The sequence below is a fragment of the Mustela erminea genome, chromosome X, assembly GCF_009829155.1.
Source record: "Mustela erminea isolate mMusErm1 chromosome X, mMusErm1.Pri, whole genome shotgun sequence".
Lineage (NCBI taxonomy): Eukaryota > Metazoa > Chordata > Mammalia > Carnivora > Mustelidae > Mustela > Mustela erminea.
Window position 1 is genome coordinate 117297199 of NC_045635.1, and position 21099 is coordinate 117318297.

The following is a 21099-nucleotide window of genomic DNA, read 5'->3' on the forward strand; positions in this document are numbered from 1 at the left end:
AACTTCTAGTAATAACTGGAAACGTCTGTAATTACACTAAAAACCACTGGAATGTATACTTTAAATGGGTTAATTGCATGATATGTGAATTATACCTCAATAAAGCTTAAAAAAAAAAAACCTGGCTGGCTTGGGTCAGTAGAGCATGGGACTCTTGATCTCCTGGTCATGAGTTCTAGCCCCACGTTGGGTATAGAGATTACTTAAGCAAATAAAACTTGAATAAAAAAAAAACTTGAATGGGATCCTGGTTCTCTCACTGGCTTTCTCATTAACAAAACTCTTTTCTTCTCCTCCTTGCTAGGAATCGATCTTTCAAAATAATGCAAAAAAAAATCATGCAAAAATTTATCTGAAAACAGAGTAGACCCATCTCAATAAAATTTCTGGCACTTAATTTTCCAGAGACAGAATACAGAGTAGACCCATCTCAATAAAATTTCTGGTACTTAATTTTCCAGAGACAGAATACACATGTGTAAACTGTGCGTGCTGCTAAAAAGTGTTTTCCCAGCATCTGCAGGCTTAACAGCCAACTTAACTTCTTCATGGCAGAGATGACAACGTCGTCGCTAAATATCTGAAAGAAAGTCAGAGAAGATACTCAATCTTTAAGTGCACACCGCAGTATACTGAGTGTCACTATTCCTACTACCCGGGTAACCTGAAAAACCCTGACTCAACTATTAGCTAAGCCCCAAACTTTGGGTAAAATAGCCCTTCTTTCCAATATGCCACCAGCCTTTGGTTTTTCCATTAAAATATAATTTTTTAAAGAAAATTATACCATGTATTTATTTACTTATTTATTTTAGGATTTTTTTTTTAATTTGACAGAGAAGTGGTCACAAGTAGGCAGAGAAGCAGGGAGAAACAGAGAGGGAAGCAGACTCCCCACTGAGCAGAGAGCCCTATGCGGGGCTCGATCCCAGGACCCTGAGATCATGACCTGAGCAGAAGGCAGAGGCTTAACCCACTGAGCCACCCAGGCGCCTCATACCTTGTATTTAAAATGCCTGGAGATAAATGAATGAAGGTCGTCTCCATTGGAAAGCAAGAGTGGCTGCTTAAAATTTCTGCCAAAGGAAGAGTACGTTGGGAATGGATTCACCTGGGGCATGACTTTAAACCCCAAGACCCCCAACGACGGATTTCGTGAATCCAGAAAGGAGGACCAGTTAGCACGGAGGCCACGGTTCCTCTCGCTGGAGAGCTTTCCGCGCAAACCTCTTCTTCACCCCCAGGCGCGGATTACACCAGTGCGATCTGTGATCCGGGGCAAAGGAACATGGTGGGTCAAAGGGGCCTGTGAGCCGATCTGGCGGCGCGAACGTCTTAAGACAAACTACAGAAATGCTCTGGCTCATGCGGCTCAGCCTCCCCTCGGGGTGTGCCGCCCTCCTCAAGTCCGTGCTGCTCGGGAAGAGGTCACGGGCGAGCCTTCACCTCGGGACACAATCAACAAACAACGGTCCCTTCTGCCTGCTCTTTCTCTCTCTGTACTCACCCAGCCAGGCTTTAAATACCACCCAGAAGCCGGGGGGCTCCCCAGTCTAGATCCCCACCCAAGATCCCTGCCTTAAACACAAACGCTAACTTGACACATGGGCATCTAAGCCCCTCAGGGTGCCCAGGTCCCGGGCCAAACTGCTGCTCCTCCTCAGGCACCTCTGTCTGCACGGATGACGATTCCTGCCATCCTTTGGCTCGAGCTCAAATTCTCAGAGCCGATCCCGGACTCTTCTGCTTTCTCTCGTACCGGCTAACCAAACCGTTAGCAAATCCTTTTTTAGCTCTGTCTTCAAAATACACCCAGAATCGGAGCACCTCCAAAACCAGCTCTCTGGTTCAAGCCAGCGTCATGCGCCCTAACAGTCTCCCTGCTTCCGCCTTTGTCTTCCTTTCCGCCTAGTGTCCTCGCGGCGCCCGGAGGGACAGAAGTCACTCCTTTGCACAGCACCTTCCTTTGCACAGCTCCTCGTCTGACTCAGGGTGAAAGCCAAAGGCCTTACCAGTCCTATACGACCCAGACCCGGTACCTTTCTCCCTTCATCTCTGTCTCTGTGTGTTCCTCACTGTCACTCTCTGTCCCTATCTCTCCATCTCTGTCTCTCTTACACACACACACACACACACACACACACACACACAAGTTGCTTCAACTTGTCAGTATTCTCTCGTCTCTGGGCCTTTACACCCACTGTCCCCTCTGCCAAGAACACCTCTCAGGACGCACTTCCTCGCCTCCGTGAGGTCTTTGCTCGATGTCGCCTTGCTAGTGCCAGAAGGAGCCAGCCTGTCAGAGCCTTACATCTGTCAGCCACATACAACGAGGGGATGGTTTGGGTGAAAAATAAATTTTAAGAAGTGCTGTGAGCTGGCCTCTTGCCAGGAGCTAATTATCTCCAGGACAAGACCTTGGTGGCAACGGAGAATGGAAACTCACCTTGGCAACGGTCAGATAGGAGGCATCTCCCCTTGAGGGGCTTGCCTGTGCCTCTGCCCTGAGGCAGGTGGGGTGCAGCTTTGTCACTGAGCCTTCCAGGGCACTCCTTTGAGAAAATGCTATAATAGGGACATTTGCTTTCCTTGGGGAGAGCTTCTAAGACTGACTGCCTCCTCTGGCGAGCGCTCACAGGCATACCCGAGAAATGCAATGGGTAAAATGCATCTTGATTTCCTGATAGATTTTTTAAAAAACACTTATTTATTTATTTGAAAGAGAGTGAAAGCGGGTGTGGGGGGGAGGCAAACAGAGGAAGAGGGAGAAAATCCCACCAGACTACCTGCTGAGGGGGGTGAGGTGGGGGAGGGGTTGGGGGGGTGGGTTCCATCTCAGGACCCTGAGATCATGACCTGAGCCTTAATGGACTGAGCCACCCAGGCACGCCCCTCCCAACAGATTTTGAACAAACTGCATTTGTTTTACAAGAAAGTAAAGTATTACAATTTCACATAGTGTAATATCTTCACTTACGGGAGAACATAGCATACTGATAAGATATTTAACATCGAGAGCCACCCAAAACACAACTAAGATCTAGAAAAACAGAGAGGAAAAGGCTTTTATGCAATCAGAATAGATAGCTCGGAGTCCGGGCACTAAAGTTCACACACGTGAGTAGAAGCAGACCCCTCGGGGCCCTACTCGTCGTCTATTGATTCATAATTTGCAGACAAATCGTGTCCATGCCTACCTCACAGCAACACACCAGAAGGAGCAATGGCTCAGGAAGGGCCTGCTGGTTGGCAGAAACAGTTAAAATAATAGCAGCAAGAAAGGACAGCTAGCAGGGAGAGGATGGAGGCATTACAAATGCAGAGGCAGAACAATCCGTACCCCGTTTAATGCAGGGACAAACAGCCCTCCCGACTCTAGGAGCCCTTGAGGCCACACTAAACACAGCACATTGAAATAATTAATGCTATTACAAGGATAATCTGGAATCATCCAGAAAAGACGCAATTATTACCAGGTTCAGGAGCCAGCTGAGGAAATAATCTTTCTGAAAAGCTTTCCACCCAAAATGGCTACAGATCTGGGGATGGAGGAGGGGGGCGGGGGGTTGAGGCAATCGAGTACCCAAAGGGCTAAACCTCAGTTACCCTGAAAAATCAGTTATACGGAGAACACTCGGCACAGCGCTGCCTGGCATATGACAGCGGCAGGGCGTCCGTGTGCACACCAATGCCACAATGTACACTGAATATTAACTCGTGTTGTGATTAACACGTCTTCTGGAGCTGAACTCCTACAAAATAAACCTTGCAGTGAACAGGTTTTCACGGCTACTTATCTGAGTTATCTGAGGTTACCTTAGATCAGTATAGTTTGCATTCTTTGGTCCTGCAAGGAATGTAAAACATTTCTTTTCTTTTTTTGCTCTCCCCCCCCCATCATCAGGTAAGGAAGGTGGGAGGGGGAAAAAAACCTTTATTTGAGGGCAAGTTCAAAAGGTGATTTTATAATAAATGTGGGCTACCTCTGTACTAGACGTCTGTAAGTTTAGGGAAAGAATGTCAATGAACTTCAGTGCCAGGATGCCTGCCACAGATGAGAGTAAGAAAGAAGATTCGCTTCTTCCCAGCTGCAGACCTATGGACTGGCTCTCTCTGAATGTTCCACAGAAACCACATATGCCAAGTTGAACCCAAAATCTGTTTGTCCTTCCTCGACCCTGTCCCACTAACCAGAAACCTGGAATTAACCCAGGTTTCCCTGCTCCTAATTCCCTGCCCCTTAAGCCTCACAACCAGTCACCAAGTCAAATCTCTTCTACCCTGTCAATTCTGCAAGCTTGTCCTCTTTGCCCAGAACTCACTTGGCCCGTACATTCAGGCAGACTTACTCAGCCTTCTGCAAATGCCTTCTAACTGGCCGCCCTACTTCTGGGCTTCCTCTCTACTGCACAGTCCACATGCTGTGGCCTCTGCACAAACGCGAGACTGAGAGTCATAAAAACAAGAAGCCCCACCAGGCAGGGCCACTGTTGACCACTGTGCACACAGTCCAGGGTACAACCCTAGCAGGGGCGCTTTTCAGGATGCCATCTGTGTGAACGGAGCCCTGAAGAGTTGTGCAGTGTACAACTTGTATAACCACATGCAGCAATTTTGCCATGTTCCTCTGCTTACAACACTCCTTTGGCTCCCCATTGCCCTACAAATAAAGTAAAGCCCTTTAGTATACATTGCAAGACTGCCTTACCCAGTCCCTGCCTACTTCTGCAAATTTCTCTCTCCAATACTTTCTACACTTCACACTACAATCATTCAAAAACAAAATAATTCCCCAAACCTACTATGCTGATCGCCTTCCGCTTGTTTTTGTTAATTCTTAGTTCTTTTGCCTAGAATACCCTTCTCCCTACCTATCCGCACCACACTCCATCCGCGATCCCCAATCCACCAAGGAATGTGCCCACCCTGAAGATTCAAAAAGAGGCAACCATTTCCTCTCTGGCTGCCCCTCAGCAGATACTGTACAAGCACGTGTAATTCAGCTTGTTACATAGTACAATGTTTCTCCTAGCGAGTAGTTCATGAATGATCATGATTGAAACAATCTTTCGGAAAGTTCTGTACCACAATGAAAAGCTTTGTGAACGTATTTTTAAAAATATGTGACCATTTAAAAATTTTTTTAAATATATTAAATATACATGAAATCCTTTTCACATGTAAAATGATTGTACTACAGCATGTGTTCTAACAGCACAGGTACAAACCACTTCCAGGACACTTTGTTGGTGCGTAAGGTGGAAGACAAGACTGCTAAAAATGCTGAAAGGCAGAAAACTACTGCAAGCTTGTGTAAAAACAGCCACATGCAGGAGTCTTCAAAACTAGGGAAAGACGAAACTTCACACAACTATAGAAGTAAGAGAAATCACTGGCTGTAGAAATGTCAGCTTGCATTCCAGAGCAGAGCTAATTTCATTTTTGTGATAAAGCATACATTTCTCCTATGGAAGTTTTTTGTTCGTTCGTTTGTTTGTTTGTTTTTACCCTTAGGAAGCTGCAGAGGAGGAAAATGAGAACCAGACAGGAGACGCTAAGTACACTTTCACTGAGCTGCACGCGTTTGGGTGAGATGTTGTGTAGCATCCAAAAACCATTTCAGTTGCTTAAGACCTGAAAGAGTTTGTGTCCCCATCACCATGCTCCCCCTTACGTGATTTATTACATAGGGGGAGAAAATACTACTGACCACCTCAAAAACCAAGCAGGTAAGACCAGCAAGTTCTGTGTTACGAAGATGCACAGACGGGATTCGTGGATGATCCCGAATAAGGAGGAATATTTGGAACATGTGTCGCGGCTCCCTGCTTTGCAGAAAATCGCCAAGTCTGTTTTTCCGTTGCCAACCCCCACCCCCCACCCCACCCCGCGAGGCTTAGCACCTGCTCGACCTAAACCACAAAGGCAGCGGAGGAAGACATGTCCATCTCGGGCAGGACCTCGCAGACTTGTCTGAAAAGCCCCGGCTGAACTTCAGGTCCCAGAGTTGCACCCTGTTCGCGGGGTGCCCCGCGCCCCAGTCTGCACGGTCCCTGGGAACGCAGCTCCTCGAGAGCCCCGGAGCCGGGCAGCTCCGACGAGGGGGCCGCGGGGGCCTCGCAGCCGCCCGGTGCCCCGGTCCCCGTTCCGCCGCTCACACCCCTTTCCCAAACCGCCCGCCGAGGCACGCAAAGTTTTGTGAGTGTGTTGGCTTTTTTGTCCTGACAGACAAACAAAAACTTCAGCCTTTGTAGCGAGGACCCCAGGGGGGCAGGAAGCTCGAGGACCAAGCCGGAAAGATGCACCGCCCCGGGCGGGGGCAAGCCGAGCGGCGGCCGCCCCGTTCCTCTCCCCCTCCTCCAACTGCGGGTCTCGGATTCCCGCGCCTCTTTGGACTCGGTTTCCCCGGCACGTGTTGCTCAACACCGCCCCCCCCCCGCCCCGCTTTCCCGGCCTTCAGGGACTGTTCGAAGGGACGTGCAGCCCGGGGGAGACCGGCTTCAGGTCGGCGGGATGCGGACTGGGAAGAAGCCGTCGGGTCCCACCTGTCCCGCGCCACACGGCAGCGCGGGGGCCCGGTGGGGCGCACCGCGGCCGGGGACAGCGGCGGAGGCCCGAGGAACTACGGCCGGGGGGGGTCGCCCCTGCAGTGGGGAAGGGGGTGCGGGGCGCGAACGCCAGCCCGCCGGGAGCGGCGGGAGCGGGGGCGCCCGGCGGCGTGCGCGGGGAGGGAACTTACCTGCGACGAAGACCGCCTGCAGGAGGCAGAGGTAGCTGCGGCCGTACTTCTCGGAACTCCTCCCGCGCGGCAGGGCCACGGCCACGTCCACCTGCAGAGGGGCGGCCTGGGCGGCTGGCACCGACGCGTAGCCGTCCCGGCCCAACGGCAGGCCCGGGGTCCCGCCGCACGGCGCCGGGACCGGGGGCGCCGAAGCCGGCCGCGAGTCCGGGGCGGCCGGCGTGGGCGAGCCCAGGTGCGGCCCGGAGTCGGCCGCCGCCATCCTCTCACGCCGGCGCCCGGGACCGGACCGCCGAAGCCCGCCCCGCGTCCGGAGAGGGGTCCCGCCGGCGGCCGCGCTCGGCCCCGCCGCCCCGCCGCCGGGGCCTGCCCGCCCGAGCCCGCTCGTGGGGCCCGAGGCGCCAGAGGCCGGAGCGCGCGCGCCCGGAGCCCGGGAACTCACTGCGAGTTTGCGGCTCCGGGGCGCTGGCCTCGGCCGCCGCCGCCGCGAGGGCGACTCCTCCCGGAGCGCACACACGCCCCCGCCGAGCTTCGCGGCGGCCGTGCGGAGGCGGGGGAGGGGGAGGAGGGGCTCAAGTAGCCTAAAGGGAGAACCCCTGCAGGGACGCCCATTGTCAGGGGAGGGGAGGCCGGGCCGGCCCCGCGCACGTGGTGGGAGGAGACGGCCGGCCTCGCACTCCCATGGCAACTCGTGCGAGCCTCGGCGCTCCCCCGGCGTCCCGGCCCGCACCGGGCGGGCGGTCGTTCGCCGCGCGGGGGCGTCACTCCGCGCGCGCACGAGCAGGTGGCCCGGTCGGGACCGCGGCCCTGGCCGGCGCCCCCACCCCCCGGAGGGTCTGCGGGGGTCTGTGCGGAAGCCGGAGTACGCGCTCCCCACCCCCAGGGCGAACGCGCGCGCGCGCACACACGCCCTTGCCGTCCAGATCCCTGACCCCAAAAGGCTGGGGTCCTAGGAAGCACCCGGCACACACACCTGGGCTGCCATCCCTCAGGGACTTGGGAATCTTAACACGTCTTAGAGCCCCAGCGCCGAGAGAGCACAAGGAAACAGGCAAGAGGCGGAAACTCCTTAAAGGAGTCAAGTGGGAAGTCTAAGGAGCCAGAGCTTTTTCCTTCCTCCCCAACCCCCCCAAAACGGGACAGAGGAAAGATGGGGTTCTACAGTGCCTGGAAGAAAAGGCGTGAGCAGGGCCTGCGGGAGCCCTCCCCAGACCCCGCAGGCTGCTGTGCATGTCTGAAGCCCAGTCAACGCCATAGGGATTCGCCCCAATTTTGCTTCTTTTGGGGAACTGCAGATGCCAGTTCTTTCTTTAAGCCTCCGCCTTTTGGATGTTTTCTGTCAGGAAAAGTGGTCTGATGTTGTATAAGCCAATCATCGCGGATGGATCTTTTAAACACTCTTGGGGAATCACCGATTTATACCTGCGGAAAATGGGTGCAGGCAAGTGCACAAAAAGCAAAAGCTTTTTGCACAAAAGGCAAGAGCAAGCAAGGAAATGCGCAAGCACCTCTTCCTCCAGCCGGTTTAAGCTCTGTCCGAATGCGGCAACAGAATTGTTTTCCAGCCCCTCTCCTGAATGTGTAGAGGGGAGAGGAGCAAAGGCTCTTAATTGTCCCCTCTGTGGTAGCTAAGATGACAGTAAGCATTCCACCAGTGCTACACTTGTTGATCTTTTACAACTTTATTTTAAGTTTAAAATAAATCAGAATCAGTCTATAAAAGTACTGGATGACTCTACGGGAGTATATTTTTATAATCATGGGGTGGGGAAGGCTTTACTTAGCATAATAAAAAAAAGTATGTGATCCGCATATGGAGAGATGCCTGCTATATTGTCAAGTGAAAAAAGGTGCAAAACAGCTTTTGTAGTTGGATCGCACTTTGTTAAACACTGCACGTGGATATGCATGGAAATTGGTTGGGAAGGCAATACCAGCTAACAGTGGTGGTCTCTGGAGGGTGCAACCAGGAATCATTTGGTCGTGGGGCAACTCTTGCTTTTTGCTTTGTAAGTAATTATGTTAAACTTTTTGCAATGGCCAGTTGTGGGGGGGGGAGTGTGACTCATTTTTTTTTTTAAAGATCTTATTTTTTTAAGTTGTTTTAAGTTATTTGACAGAGAAACACAGCGAGAGAGGGAACACAAGCAGGGGGAGTGGGAGAGGGAGAAGCAGGCTTCCTGCTGAGCAGGGAGCCCCATACCAGGCTGGATTCGGGGCTCAATGTGGGGCTTGATAGGGGGCTTGATGGGGGGGCTCCATGCAGGGCTCCATGTGGGGCTGGATCCCAGAACCCTGGGATCATGACCTCAGCCGAAGAGAGATGCTTAACAACGCTGCAACTCATTTTTTAAGTAAAGAAAATAAATACAAAAACTAAGTTTAGCGGGGCGCCTGGGTGGCTCAGTGGGTTAAAGCCTCTGCTTTCGGCTCAGGTCATGATCCCAGGGTCCTGGGATCGAGCCCCACATCGGGCTCTCTGCTCAGCGGGGAGCCTGCTTCCTCTTCTCTCTCTGCCTGCCTCTCTGCCTACTTGTGATCTCTGTCTGTCAAATAAATAAATAAAATATTTAAAAAAAAAAACTAAGTTTAGCTTCAGAAATCTATTAAAAATTAACTATGAAAATGAATTTTGTAAATATAAAAGCAATAGAAAAATCAAAAAGGAAAAGATCAATGAATTAACGAAAATGCTCAGCTTCTATATGATTAAAACTCATAGAGTTAAACCACAAATGGAAAGTTATTTGCAAAGCAATATAGCAATCAAAAGAATAATATCCTTGGGGCGCCTGGGTGGCTCAGTAAGTTAAAGCCTCTGCCTTTGGCTCAGGTCATGATCCTAGGGTCCTGGGATCCAGAATTGGGCTCTCTGCTCAGCAGGGAGCAGGGCTTCCCTTCCTCTCTCTACTTGTAATCTTTGTCTGTCAAATAAATAAATAAAATCTTAAAAAAAATAATATTCTTGGGGTTCCTGGCTGGCTGTTAGTAGAACATATGACCCTTGATCTGGGGGTGGTGAGTTTCAGCCCCACGGTGGCCATAAAGATTATTTTTAAAAATAAAATAAAGCAGAATATCCTTCAAGGGACCCAGAATAGCCAAAGCAATCTTGAAAAAAACAAAGTTGGAGGACTCAAACTTCCTGATTCCAAAACTTGCTACAAAGCTGCAGGAATCCAAACAGTGTGAGACCAAAGTGAGAATATACTTACAGATTAGTGTAAGATAATTGAGAGTCCAGAAATAAACTTTTACAATCTAGAGTCAATTTTTTTTTCACCAGAGTGCCAAGACAATTCAATGGAGAAAGCATTTTCTTTCCAACAAACAGTACTGGGACAACTGGGTATCCATATTTGAAAGAATGATGTTGGACATAAACAAAAATTATTCAAAGTAGATTAATGATCTAAATGTAAGTGTTAAAATGACAAAACTATTCATGACCTTGAATAAGGAATTAATCTTAGAACCTTGAATTAGGCAATGGTTTATTAGCTATCCCACCAAAAGCACAGGCAACAAAAAACAAACTAGAAAAACTAGTTATCATAAAAAGAATTTTAAATTGCGCTTCACAGAACACTATCAATAGAGTGAAAAGAGAGCTCACAGAATGGGACAAAATCTTTAGAGATCATATAGCTGACAAGAGTCTAGTGTCCAGAATATATAAAGAACTCTTACAACTCTAAGATAAAAAGACAAACCAATTTAAAAATGGGTGAAGGATTTGAATGGACATTTCTTCAAAGAAGATGTATAAATGGTCAAGAAGTATATAGAAGGAGGGGCGCCTGGGTGGCTCACTTGGTTAAGTGCCGGACTCTTGATCTCAGTTCAGATCTTGATCTCAGAATCTGGAGTTTGAGTGACGCATTGCGCTCCATACACTGTGGTGCCTACTTAAAAAAAAAAAAAAAAAAAGAAAAAGTATATGGAAAGATACTCAGTATCATTAGCCATCAGGTAAATGCAAGTCAGAACTACAATGCAATACCAGGGGGGCCTGGCTGGCTCAGTCAGTAGAGCATGAAACCCTTTTCTTTCTTTCTTTCTTTCTTTTGGTAAGATTTTATTTTTAAATAGTCTCCATACCCACCACGAGGCTCAAACCTACAACCCCAAGATCAAGAGTTGCATGCCAGTCACCCGGAGCAGGACATTCCTGCTCTCTGGATTATGAGTTCAAGCCCTATACTGAATGTAGAGATTACTTAAAAATAAAATCGTCTTCAAAAAAAACGATTACAATGTAATACCACTTCACGCTCACTAGAATGGTTATAATAAAAAAGACAGACAGTAACAAGGGTTGGTAACGTAGAGAAAATGGAACCCTTGTTCATTGTTGATAAGAGTGAAATATTTCAGTCACCGTGGGAAACAGTCTGGCAGTTCCTCAAAAAGTTAAATATATAGTTAGTGCATAACCCCAGCCGTTCCACTCACAGGTAGCTACCAAAGAGGAATGAAAACATGTCTACACAGAGACTTGTGCACAAATATTCAAAGCAGCATTACTGATAATAACCAAAAGGTTGAAACAACTTAAATGTCCATCAACAGATGAATGGATAAACAAAATGTGGTATAGTGGAATATTATTTGGCTTTAAAAAATATTATTTGGCTTTAAAAAAAAAAAAAAAACAGAATGAGGGGCGCCAGGGTGACTCAGTCATTAAGCATCTGCCTTTGGCTCAGGTCATGATCCCAGTTTCCTGGGATCGAGCCCCGCATGGGGCTCCCCTGCTCTGCTCTGCAGGAAACCTGCTTCTCCCTCTTCTGCTCCCCCTGCTTGTGTTCCCTCTCTCCCTGTCTCTCCTCTCTGTCAAACAAATAAATAAAATTTCTAAAAAATATAAAAATAAGAATAAAAAAAGAATGAAATTCTGTTACATGCTGCAATATGTATGAGCTTTGAAAACAACAGACTAAAAGTGAAAGATGTCAGCCACAAAAGACGGCATATTTTGGATCCTGTTTGCATGAAGTGTCCAGAATAAATACATATGTAGAGACAGAAAATAGAATAGTGGTTGCCAGGAAATGGGGAGGGTGGAGGGATTGGGAGTAACAGCTAAGGATATTAGAGCTCCTTTTTAGGGTAGTGAAATGTTCTGAAATTGATTGTGCTGATGAATGCTCAACTCTGTAAGTATACTAAAAGTCATTAAATTGTGTATAATTTAAATACAAATTATACAACATATGGTATTTTAATTTTACCTTAATAAAGGTGCCAAGTGATATCCTTAACATGTAAAGAGTATTGATAAATTAATAAGAAAATGTAATGGAAATGATCAAAAAATAAAAACAGATAACCCTCAGGAGAAAAATTTTTTAAATCTAATATACATATACATATATATGTATATGTGTTAATGTTTACCCTTGATGATAGTAAAAATCAACTTTAAAAATCCCAAGATAGCAAAAAAAAAAAAAATCCCAAGATACCATTTTTCACTCATCAAATTGGCAAAGACGTTTAATACTCAACACTGGTTAACGTGGTGAGCCAGGAACTTCCATGTACTGCAGGAGTATAAGTTGGTATGACCGTTCTGGAAAGCAATTTGGCAATCAGTATTAAGAACCTTAAACTGTACATATGCTTTGACTCAGCAAATCTCCTTCAAGGAATTTCCTCTATGAAAATGATCACCTATTTTGGCAAAGATTTATATACAGGGATGTTTTCTACAACATTATTGTAGTCCCAGATGGGAAGCAATCTACATGTCAACAAAGAGCAGGATTAATAGGTTCTGATACATTTATAAATTGGATTATTAGGCAGTTAATAAAAGTGACATTCCTGGGACGCCTGGGTGGCTCAGTTGGTTAAGCAGCTGCCTTCGGCTCAGGTCATGATCCCAGCGTCCTGGGATCGAGTCCCACATCGGGCTCCTTGCTCAGCGGGGAGCCTGCTTCTCCCTCTGCCTCTGCCTGCCATTCTGTCTGCCTGTGCTCGCTCTCTCCCACTCTCTCTCTGATAAATAAATAAAATCTTTAAAAAAAAATCCTTAAAAAAAAATGACATTCCTCCGTGGTGATGGAATTGTTCTGTATCTCAACTGTATCAATATCAATATATTGATCATGGTATTGTATTACAGTTTTGGAAAGTGATGCCATTGGGGGAAGCTGGGCAATGGGCATATGACAGCTCTCTATTCTTCCTTACAACTGCTTCTAAATGTACAATTATCTTAAAATACAAAATCTAGGGGCACTTGGGTGGCTCAATCAGTTGAGCATATGACTCTTGGTTTCAGCTGAGGTTGTGATCTCAGGGTCGTGAGATTCAGCCCCGAGGTAGGCTCTGTGTTCAGCACAGTCCGCTTGGGATTCTCACCTTCTCCTGCCCCTCTGCTCCCCCTGTTTGCCTGCTCCCTCTCTAAATAAATAAATAAATAAAGTTTTTTAAATGACATTACTGAAGAATTTTTAAGACCATGAGCAAGTATTCATGCTCTGTTATTGGTTAGATGGTCTGCAGCATGAGCTGCTTCATGCCATCTATATCACAGCTTCATGCCATCTATAAGCACTGAAAAACATGTTGGAAGAAACATTGAGTAGAGAGATAGACAGACACAGGTGATAGATAAATACATAAGCAAATTGATGAGAATGCAAACACTGGGCTTACATTAGCTCCTTCCGTGTCACCCACAGGACAGTTAATTATCCCACCATTAGAAATTATCTCCTCGGGGCGCCTGGGGGGCTCATTGGGTTAAAGCCTCTGTCTTCAGCTCAGGTCATGATCCCAGGGTCCTGGGATCGAGCCCTGCATCGGGCTCTCTTCTTGGCAGGGAGCCTGCTTCCCCCTCTCTCTCTGCCTGCCTCTCTGACTACTTGTGATCTCTGTCTGTCAATTAAATACGTAAAATCTTAAAACAAAAATTCTCTCCTCCTTGAAGCTTCGTCCCATTGTCTGAGCCTGACACCTTCCCTCGGGTCTCCTTGTCCTGTCTCCCTCCCCCTGGTTCCCATCAGGCATAACTGCTCACAGGTCAGTCATTTAGACAGGTTCTGAGGGAACTAAACCCTGTCTTCCAGGGCCTGGCACACAGTAAGCACTCCGAATGTGGGTTAATCAAGATGGGTGAATAAAGCAATAATGGATTAACGGTCCTCAATTTTACTGCGGACGCTTATTCAGAAGAACAGCGACCTCAGGGGTTCCCAGGGCTGAAGAAGAAATGCAGACTGCGGGCCGACTCCGTCTTCCCCAGTTTTTATAGGATGGCTTACCCTACACTGCGCTGTCCTACGGAGCAGCCCTTGCTGTAACTAACATCTTTGGAAATAGGGTCCTTTGAGATTTCATTAATGTCCTCAGATGAAAGCCAAGGCTGAACTCGACTCACAAAAAATTCCTTTCTCTAGTAAGAGTGATTTGAAATAATTTCATCCCATTTACCTGAATCCATAGATCTCATCCCTCCCAGGCAGAACGGGGAATTTGAGTAACAGGGAATCCTATTTTATTTTATTTTATTTTATTTTTTAATTTTATTTATTTGACAGACAGAGATCACAAGTAGGCAGAGAGGCAGGCAGAGAGAGAGAGAGGAGGAAGCAGGCTCCCTACAGAGCAGAGAACCCGATGCAGGGCTCGATTCCAGGACCCTGGGATCATGACCTGAGCCGAAGGCAGAGGCTCTAACCCACAGAGCCACCCAGGCGCCCCAGGAATCCTATTTTATTACAGCAAATAAGACAGGTTTTGAGACACCCGAATCTCTGAAATGCTGAAAGCGGAAGGGGACAGTAGAATTAAAAGGTATCCTTATTTGCTGCTTATTACCTTTGATTTTGAGAAGTTTCTGCTGAATTCAGGAAGTCTATTGACATGGGACAGGATTACTAAATGAATGCCTATTCGGAAGATAGAAATAATAGCAACCTCACAATTTGTATAGATCAAATATGGTTATATATTTAAAGGGCTGTGTCGAGTTCCACATTGTGCTACATTCTTTGCCATGCACACGGAGGGTATCTGTCATTTTTGCCTGCCTAGCATTTATGTATTTCAGTGTCCCTGTGGAGAATCTTCCCTGCCCCATTATATATATAAAGTTTATTTAAGTCATCTCTATACTCAACGTGGAGCTCAAACTCATGACCTTGACATCAAGAGCTATATGCTCTACTGACTAAGCCAGCCCAGGGCCTCGTCCCTGCCCCACTCTAAAAACATGTGTTGCAGACAAGACTGCCAGTAACACACACATACACACACACACCCCCTTAGGAAGGTGACCCAAGTCTAGTAAATCAGTGTGTTCTGTCTCTTGGCCACTGTAATAGGCTTAAACCAATGAGATGCCATCCCAGAGCTATTGGGAACCACTGAATGGGAGAATACCTCTTCGCTGGGGTTGTCAGTTCCGGGGTGAGGTAAGTGTGGGGCTTGCAGGAGAATGAAGCCAGCATCATGAGTGCAGTTACTGGAACATCTGGACCCAGCCATGCCTGAAACCATACCCACCCTCTGGATTTTTCAGTTACATAGATCAATACATTTTCTTTTATGCTTAAACCTATTTGCAGTTGGGTTTCTATCACTTGCAACCAAAAGAACCCCAACTATCTAACATGATTAAGGCAACATATAATCTCATTTAATTCAGGATTGGCATCGTGAAACCTAGATGTGTTTATAAACCCAGAATAGCTTGTTAAATCCAGAGGCGCCTCTTTGACACCCTGGGCTAAGTAAATTCAAAGAGATTGTTTGGTCTGAGCTAGGTCCTTGACATTGACTTAAAATTCACCCCTTCTCAGGAAACTCCACAGAAATCTTTTCATTTGTTATTTTTTAAAATGTTTCAGTAGTTGCCATTTTAAAAGCCAAAAAAATTTTGCTTCCCAAGGAAAACATTGTTTCAGAGGAAGATATTTTTATTTCAGTTGTTTGTTAAAAGAAGTGACTGCTTCTAACTTTGCTCTATTCTGACTACCTAATGCTTTTTCTCTCCGCGTCCCCCTGCCAGCTTTGAGGTATATTTGACAAATAAGCCTTTCAAATGCTTCTGAAAGGCTTTCAGAGTATTTCAGATGTAGTTATGCTTCTGTACAGCAACTGCTCCTATAATTGTTGGCAGTCCTTTTATGAAATGATCTGGTAATTTCTCAGACTATGAGAATATACTGGAATGTAGGTGTTAAGTACTTGGGACAAAATTCGAGTCAGAAGTAGAAATTTGGGGGCGCCTGGGTGGCTCAGTGGGTTATGCCACTGCCTTTGGCTCAGGTCATGATCTCAGGGTCCTGGGATCGAGCACCGCATCAGGCTCTCTGCTCAGCAAGGAGCCTGCTTCCTCTTCTCTCTCTGCCTGCTTCTCTGCCTGCTTGTGATCTCCATCTGTCAAATAAATAAAATCTTTGAAAAAAAAAAAAAAGAAGTAGAAATTTGGAATCATTACCTTTCAGGTCTTTAATTTCTAACCAGGACTGCCTCTTTCCACATCAGCCATGATGAGTCTCAGTCACTAACAGTGAATTAGAAATAGATTATTTTCTGCAGAATTTCTATACTGTACGAATATTTATTAATATTTACTTATTTATTAAGGTGGATTAGAACTCAAAATTAGTATCTGAAAAGATGATCAAGTTAAACAGCCTGATTTTAAGAAAACCACTTTCACCAGAGTGGTTATATAGCTCACATGAGGATAAAAGAAGTAATAAACCCAAGTTAAGGTTCATAATTATACATATTACCTATCTTTTTCTCAAAAATATATATCATCTGGGGCACCTGGGTGGCTCAGTTGGTTAAGCAACTGCCTTCGGCTCAGGTCATGATCCCGGAGTCCTGGGATCGAGTCCCACATCGGGCTCCCAGCTCCATGGGGAATCTGCTTCTCCCTCTGACCTTCTCCCCTCTCATGCTCTCTCTCACTCTCTCTCTCTCAAATCAATAAATAAAATATTTTGAAAATACATATATAATCATTTGGTAACAATGACCAATGAAAAAAACAAGACATGTTATTTATTTTATATAATGCCAAATGTAAAGATCAAGGCCTACAAGATTAGTAGGTCATCATCTTTTTTTTTTTTTAAGAGATTATACTTCTCGGGTGCCTGGGTGGCTCAGCTGGACGACGGACTCTTCATTTCAGCTTCGATCGTGAGATCAGACCCTGCCCCAGCCTCATGCTCAGCACAGAGTCCACTTAAGATTTTGTCTCCCTCTCCCTCTGCCCCTCCCCCTCTCTAAAATATATAAATAAATCTTTAAAAATTTTTAAAAATAGAGATTTTATTTCTAAGTGATTTCTACACCCAGTGTGGGGCTTGAATTCATAACCCCAAGATCAAGAGTTGTGCCTCCATCAGCTGAGCCAGCCAGATGCCCCAGCAGGTCACCATCTGAATCTAAGTGGAGTTGCTGTTATTAACAATAATAAAATTAATAAAAGTACCATCTTCACTTTCACACTTCATCTTTTCTTCTTCTTCTTCTTTTTTTTTTTTTTTTGTAGGTTCCAAACCCAATGAGCTTGAACTCTTGACCCTGAGGTTAAGAGTCTCATGCTGTCCCAATTGGGCCAGCCAGGTGCCCCCTCATACCTCACCTTTATTCACACTTGCAAGTACTTCTTCATGTCATCTCTTTTGATCCTCCCAACAAATCTGTGAGAAAGATGCGGTTTATTTATCCCTACTTTCTAGGGGAGGAAACAGGTTTTGAGAGACTGAGAGTTGCCCAAGTTCATACTGTTAGTCTTTAGCGTAACTAGAACTAGACTACAAGTCTGCTGACTAAATCTTGGCATTTTTAAAGATTATTTTATTTAACTATTTGTTTTTAGAAAGATTTTATTTATTTATTTATTTATTTATTTATTTACTGAAGAAAAAGAAAGAGAAAACAGGAGCAGAGGGAGAGGGGGAAGCAGACCTCCCGCTGAGCAGAGAGCGCCATGCAGGGCTCAATCACTGGCCCCTGCGATCATGCCCTGAGCCAAAGTCAGATGTTTAACTGACTCAGCCACCCAAGAGCCCCTTTATTTTATTTTATTTTTTAAAGATTTTATTTGAGAGAGAGAGAACATGCACATGCATGTACTGAGGGGTGCAGAGAGAAAAGGAGAAGCAGACTCCTCGCTGAGCAGGGATCCCGATGTGGGGCTCCATCCCAGGACCTGGAGATCATGACCTGAGCTGAGAGCAGACACTTAACCGACTAAGCCACCCAGGTGCCCCTAGATTTTATTTTTTAAAATTAATCTCCACACTTAAGGTGGGGCTCACACTCTTGACCCCAAGATCAAGAGTCCATGTTCTACTGACTTAGGCAGCCAGACATCCCAAATGTTAGCATTTCTTAAATGAAAACAATCATATAAATGAATTGTGGTTTTTCAAATCTGGAGCTTGAAAATATTATTCCAGAACAAAATTCCACATTTCTCAGGCTTCCTCTCTCTTAAAGGAATGTTAGTACCTACAAAATCTTGTCTCCCAGACCACCTGGCTGGCTCAGTTGGAGAAGGGTATGGTTCTTGAACTTGGGGTTGTGAGTTTGAGCCCCACTTGAGTGTTGAGATGACTTAAAAAATAAAATCTTTTGGGGCGCCTGGGTGGCTCAGTGGGTTAAGCCACTGCCTTCGGCTCAGGTCATGATCTCAGCGTCCTGGGATCGAGTCCCGCGTCGGGCTCTCTGCTCAGCAGGGAGCCTGCTTCCTTCTCTCTCTCTTTCTGCCTGCCTCTCAGTGTACTTGTAATTTCTCTCTGTCAAATAAATAAATAAAATCTAAAAGAAAATCTTTAAAAATATCTAATCTTGAGATGCTCACAGAGAAGTGTATCCTGCCTTAAAATTTCAAACCAGAGACACATTCCTTTTCAAAGTATTTCAAGAACCTCTTTCCTCGTGTAAACCCTCCCAAGGTTTCTTGCTGTTGTTGAAATGACTAATTCTGGGTTACTTGTGAAGTTGAGCATCTTTTTCTGTTTCCTAATCATCTGTTCTCTCAGAATCTGTTCATACTCTTGGTCAGCTTCCAGAGGTTTCTTAGAATAGGGCGGAAGAAACTTAGAATGGGGTGCATATGTTTAGAAAAGGGTTGTGGGTGCCTGGGTGGCTCAGTGAGTTAAAGCCTCTGCCTTCGGCTTAGGTCATGGTCCCAGGGTCCTGGGATGGAGCCCCGAGTCGCTTCGGGCTCTCTGCTCAGCAGGGAGCCTGCTTCCCTTCCTCTTTTTCTCTGCCTGCCTCTCTGCCTACTTGTGATCTCTGTCAAATAAATAAATAAAATCTTTTAAAAAAAAAAAAAAGAAAAGAAAAGGGGCCCTGGGTGGCTCAGTTGGTTAAGCAATGAACTTTTTTTTTAAGTTGTATTTATTTATTTGAAAGAGAGAGCATGAGCAGAGGGGAGAGAGGAAAGCAGGCTCCCCGCTGAGCAGAGAGCCCGATGCGGGACTCGATCCCAGGACCCTGAGATCATGACCTGAGCCGAAGGCAGATGCTTAACCAACCAAGCCACCCAGGCACCCCTAAGCAACCAACTCTTGACTGTGGCTCAGGTCATGGTCTCGGGGTCCTGGGGTCAAGCCCAGAGTAGGGCTCCACACTCAGTGGGGGCTCTGCTTGAGAGTTTCTCCTTTCCCATCTGCCCCTCCTCCCACTCACACACACACACACTCTTGCTCTCAAATAAGTCTTTATAAAAGAAAGAAAGAAAAGGGTTGGGGAAGAGGAAATTTATGACGGGCGGTTATGAGAGGCGAAGATGAGCGCCTGGGTGGTTCTTAGGCCCAATTCCCAGCTTTTCCCTTTGAACTTGACCACCTCCTTTTCCCTGATTTAGGATCCCTCTGTTTCCCTTCAAGCTTTTCACCCAAATCAGATCGCTTTTCTTAGGATCCTGTCCCTCCTCTTCTGTGATACTTTATTCTACTCAGGGGCACCTGGGTGGCTCAGTCACGTTAAGTGTCTGACTCTGGATTTTGGCTCAGATCATGATCTCAGGGTTGTGAGATCGAGCCCTGAGTGGTGTCTGCTTGAGGTTCTCCTTCTCCCTGTGCCCCTCCCCCTCCTCATGCTCTCGCACTCTCTCTCTTTCAAAATAAATAAATAAAATCTTTAAAAGAATATTCTACTCAGGACCTTCTTTCTCAGTCATCCTAGCTGGAGGCTGTCAACCCAGAAGGTCAGAACAGCCTCACTCACCCGAGCCTCCCCCAGGAGGAAGAGCATGTTTTAATACAGCAAAGAAGATGACCATGTCTCAATTTTTAATAAAATAGTGATATTTAGGTGTGACTTGCAGTAACTTTGCCGCTGGAGGAGAATTCCACCACCGCTAAAAAGCCATGGAACCAGAGGCCTGCGATGGCCATGGAAGCCCGGACAGTCAGGAGCACTGGGCTGGATTTCAGACACCTGTCCCACGTCAGTTTCTGGCTCTTTCTATCGCAGAGCCCTCCCGGGTCCCTGTGGTTCTTAGGATGCTGAGGACAGTCCTTTCCTCACCGCCTTCCCAGTGTTCAACCAAGGCTATTTCATGCAACGATTAGCCTGAGTGGTTTGAAATCGCCTATGAAATGACCCTACTTATTTCTCTTCTGTTCTAAGGAGCCACGCTCTTTTTGTTCACTAATTTATAATGCACAAAGATGAAAAGAACAGAAAAGGGTCTTTGAAAGGAGAAGAGACTTTAGTACAATTTGAAAAAGTCTGAGTTTGAAAGACACGATTAAAGGTCAGAGCCGCAGACACCGGAAGCGTCTCTACTGTCTCTCCAGCGGCGCCCTCATCCGCACGGCACTCCTCACTCACCGACAGCATAGACTTCTAGAGGACCACTGAAGGGCCTTCAAAAAATTCCAAATTTGGCTTTTTAGGGGTCCCCTAGGATAGGATTCTCTCACGTTTCTCAGCCCGAAGCAAGGCTTCAGTTTCCCAGTCCCTCCAGCAAGCCCCAGTCCGTTGGCAGCCCCTCTAAGAAGCTCCCATAGACCTGGCCCTCGTTTTTAAATATTAAGCAGGCCGGCAATAGTTATTCACTGTTGAGGCAAGTGACCGTGACGGTTGCTTCTGTGCGTCACTTTGGCCGGGCGTAGTTCCATCAAACACTGATCTGGGGGGCGCTGCGGGGTATTTTGCAGAAGTGCTTAACGCTGTCCTCAGCTGACCTTAAGCAAGGTCAATTGTCCTTCACAACCTGGGGGCCCTTAGCCCATCAGCCGAAAGGGAGCACAGGTGTCCCCAGGAAGGAGGAATCTGCCTCAAGTCCGTAGCCTCAGTGCCTGCCTGAGACTTCCCTGCCTGCTGGCTCGCTCTGATTTCACACCCGCCTTGAAACCCCCCCCCCC

At 46.6% G+C, this 21099-nt stretch overlaps 1 protein-coding gene across 6 annotated transcripts in view; it reads right to left on the bottom strand.

Moving 5' to 3' along the window:
- The window catches only part of MCF2 (MCF.2 cell line derived transforming sequence), a 105018-nt gene extending 98152 nt beyond the window's left edge, over positions 1 to 6866 (bottom strand). For 5 of the 6 annotated variants that reach the window (XM_032331401.1, XM_032331400.1, XM_032331403.1 and 2 more), the window contains exon 1: positions 6740 to 6841. The gene's annotated coding sequence lies outside the window, so the exon portion shown is untranslated. Of the gene's footprint in view, positions 1 to 6739 lie in introns of all 6 variants that reach the window. The other variant, XM_032331405.1, reaches the window with a different exon arrangement.
- Between the last annotated feature and the right edge of the window lie 14233 nt (positions 6867 to 21099).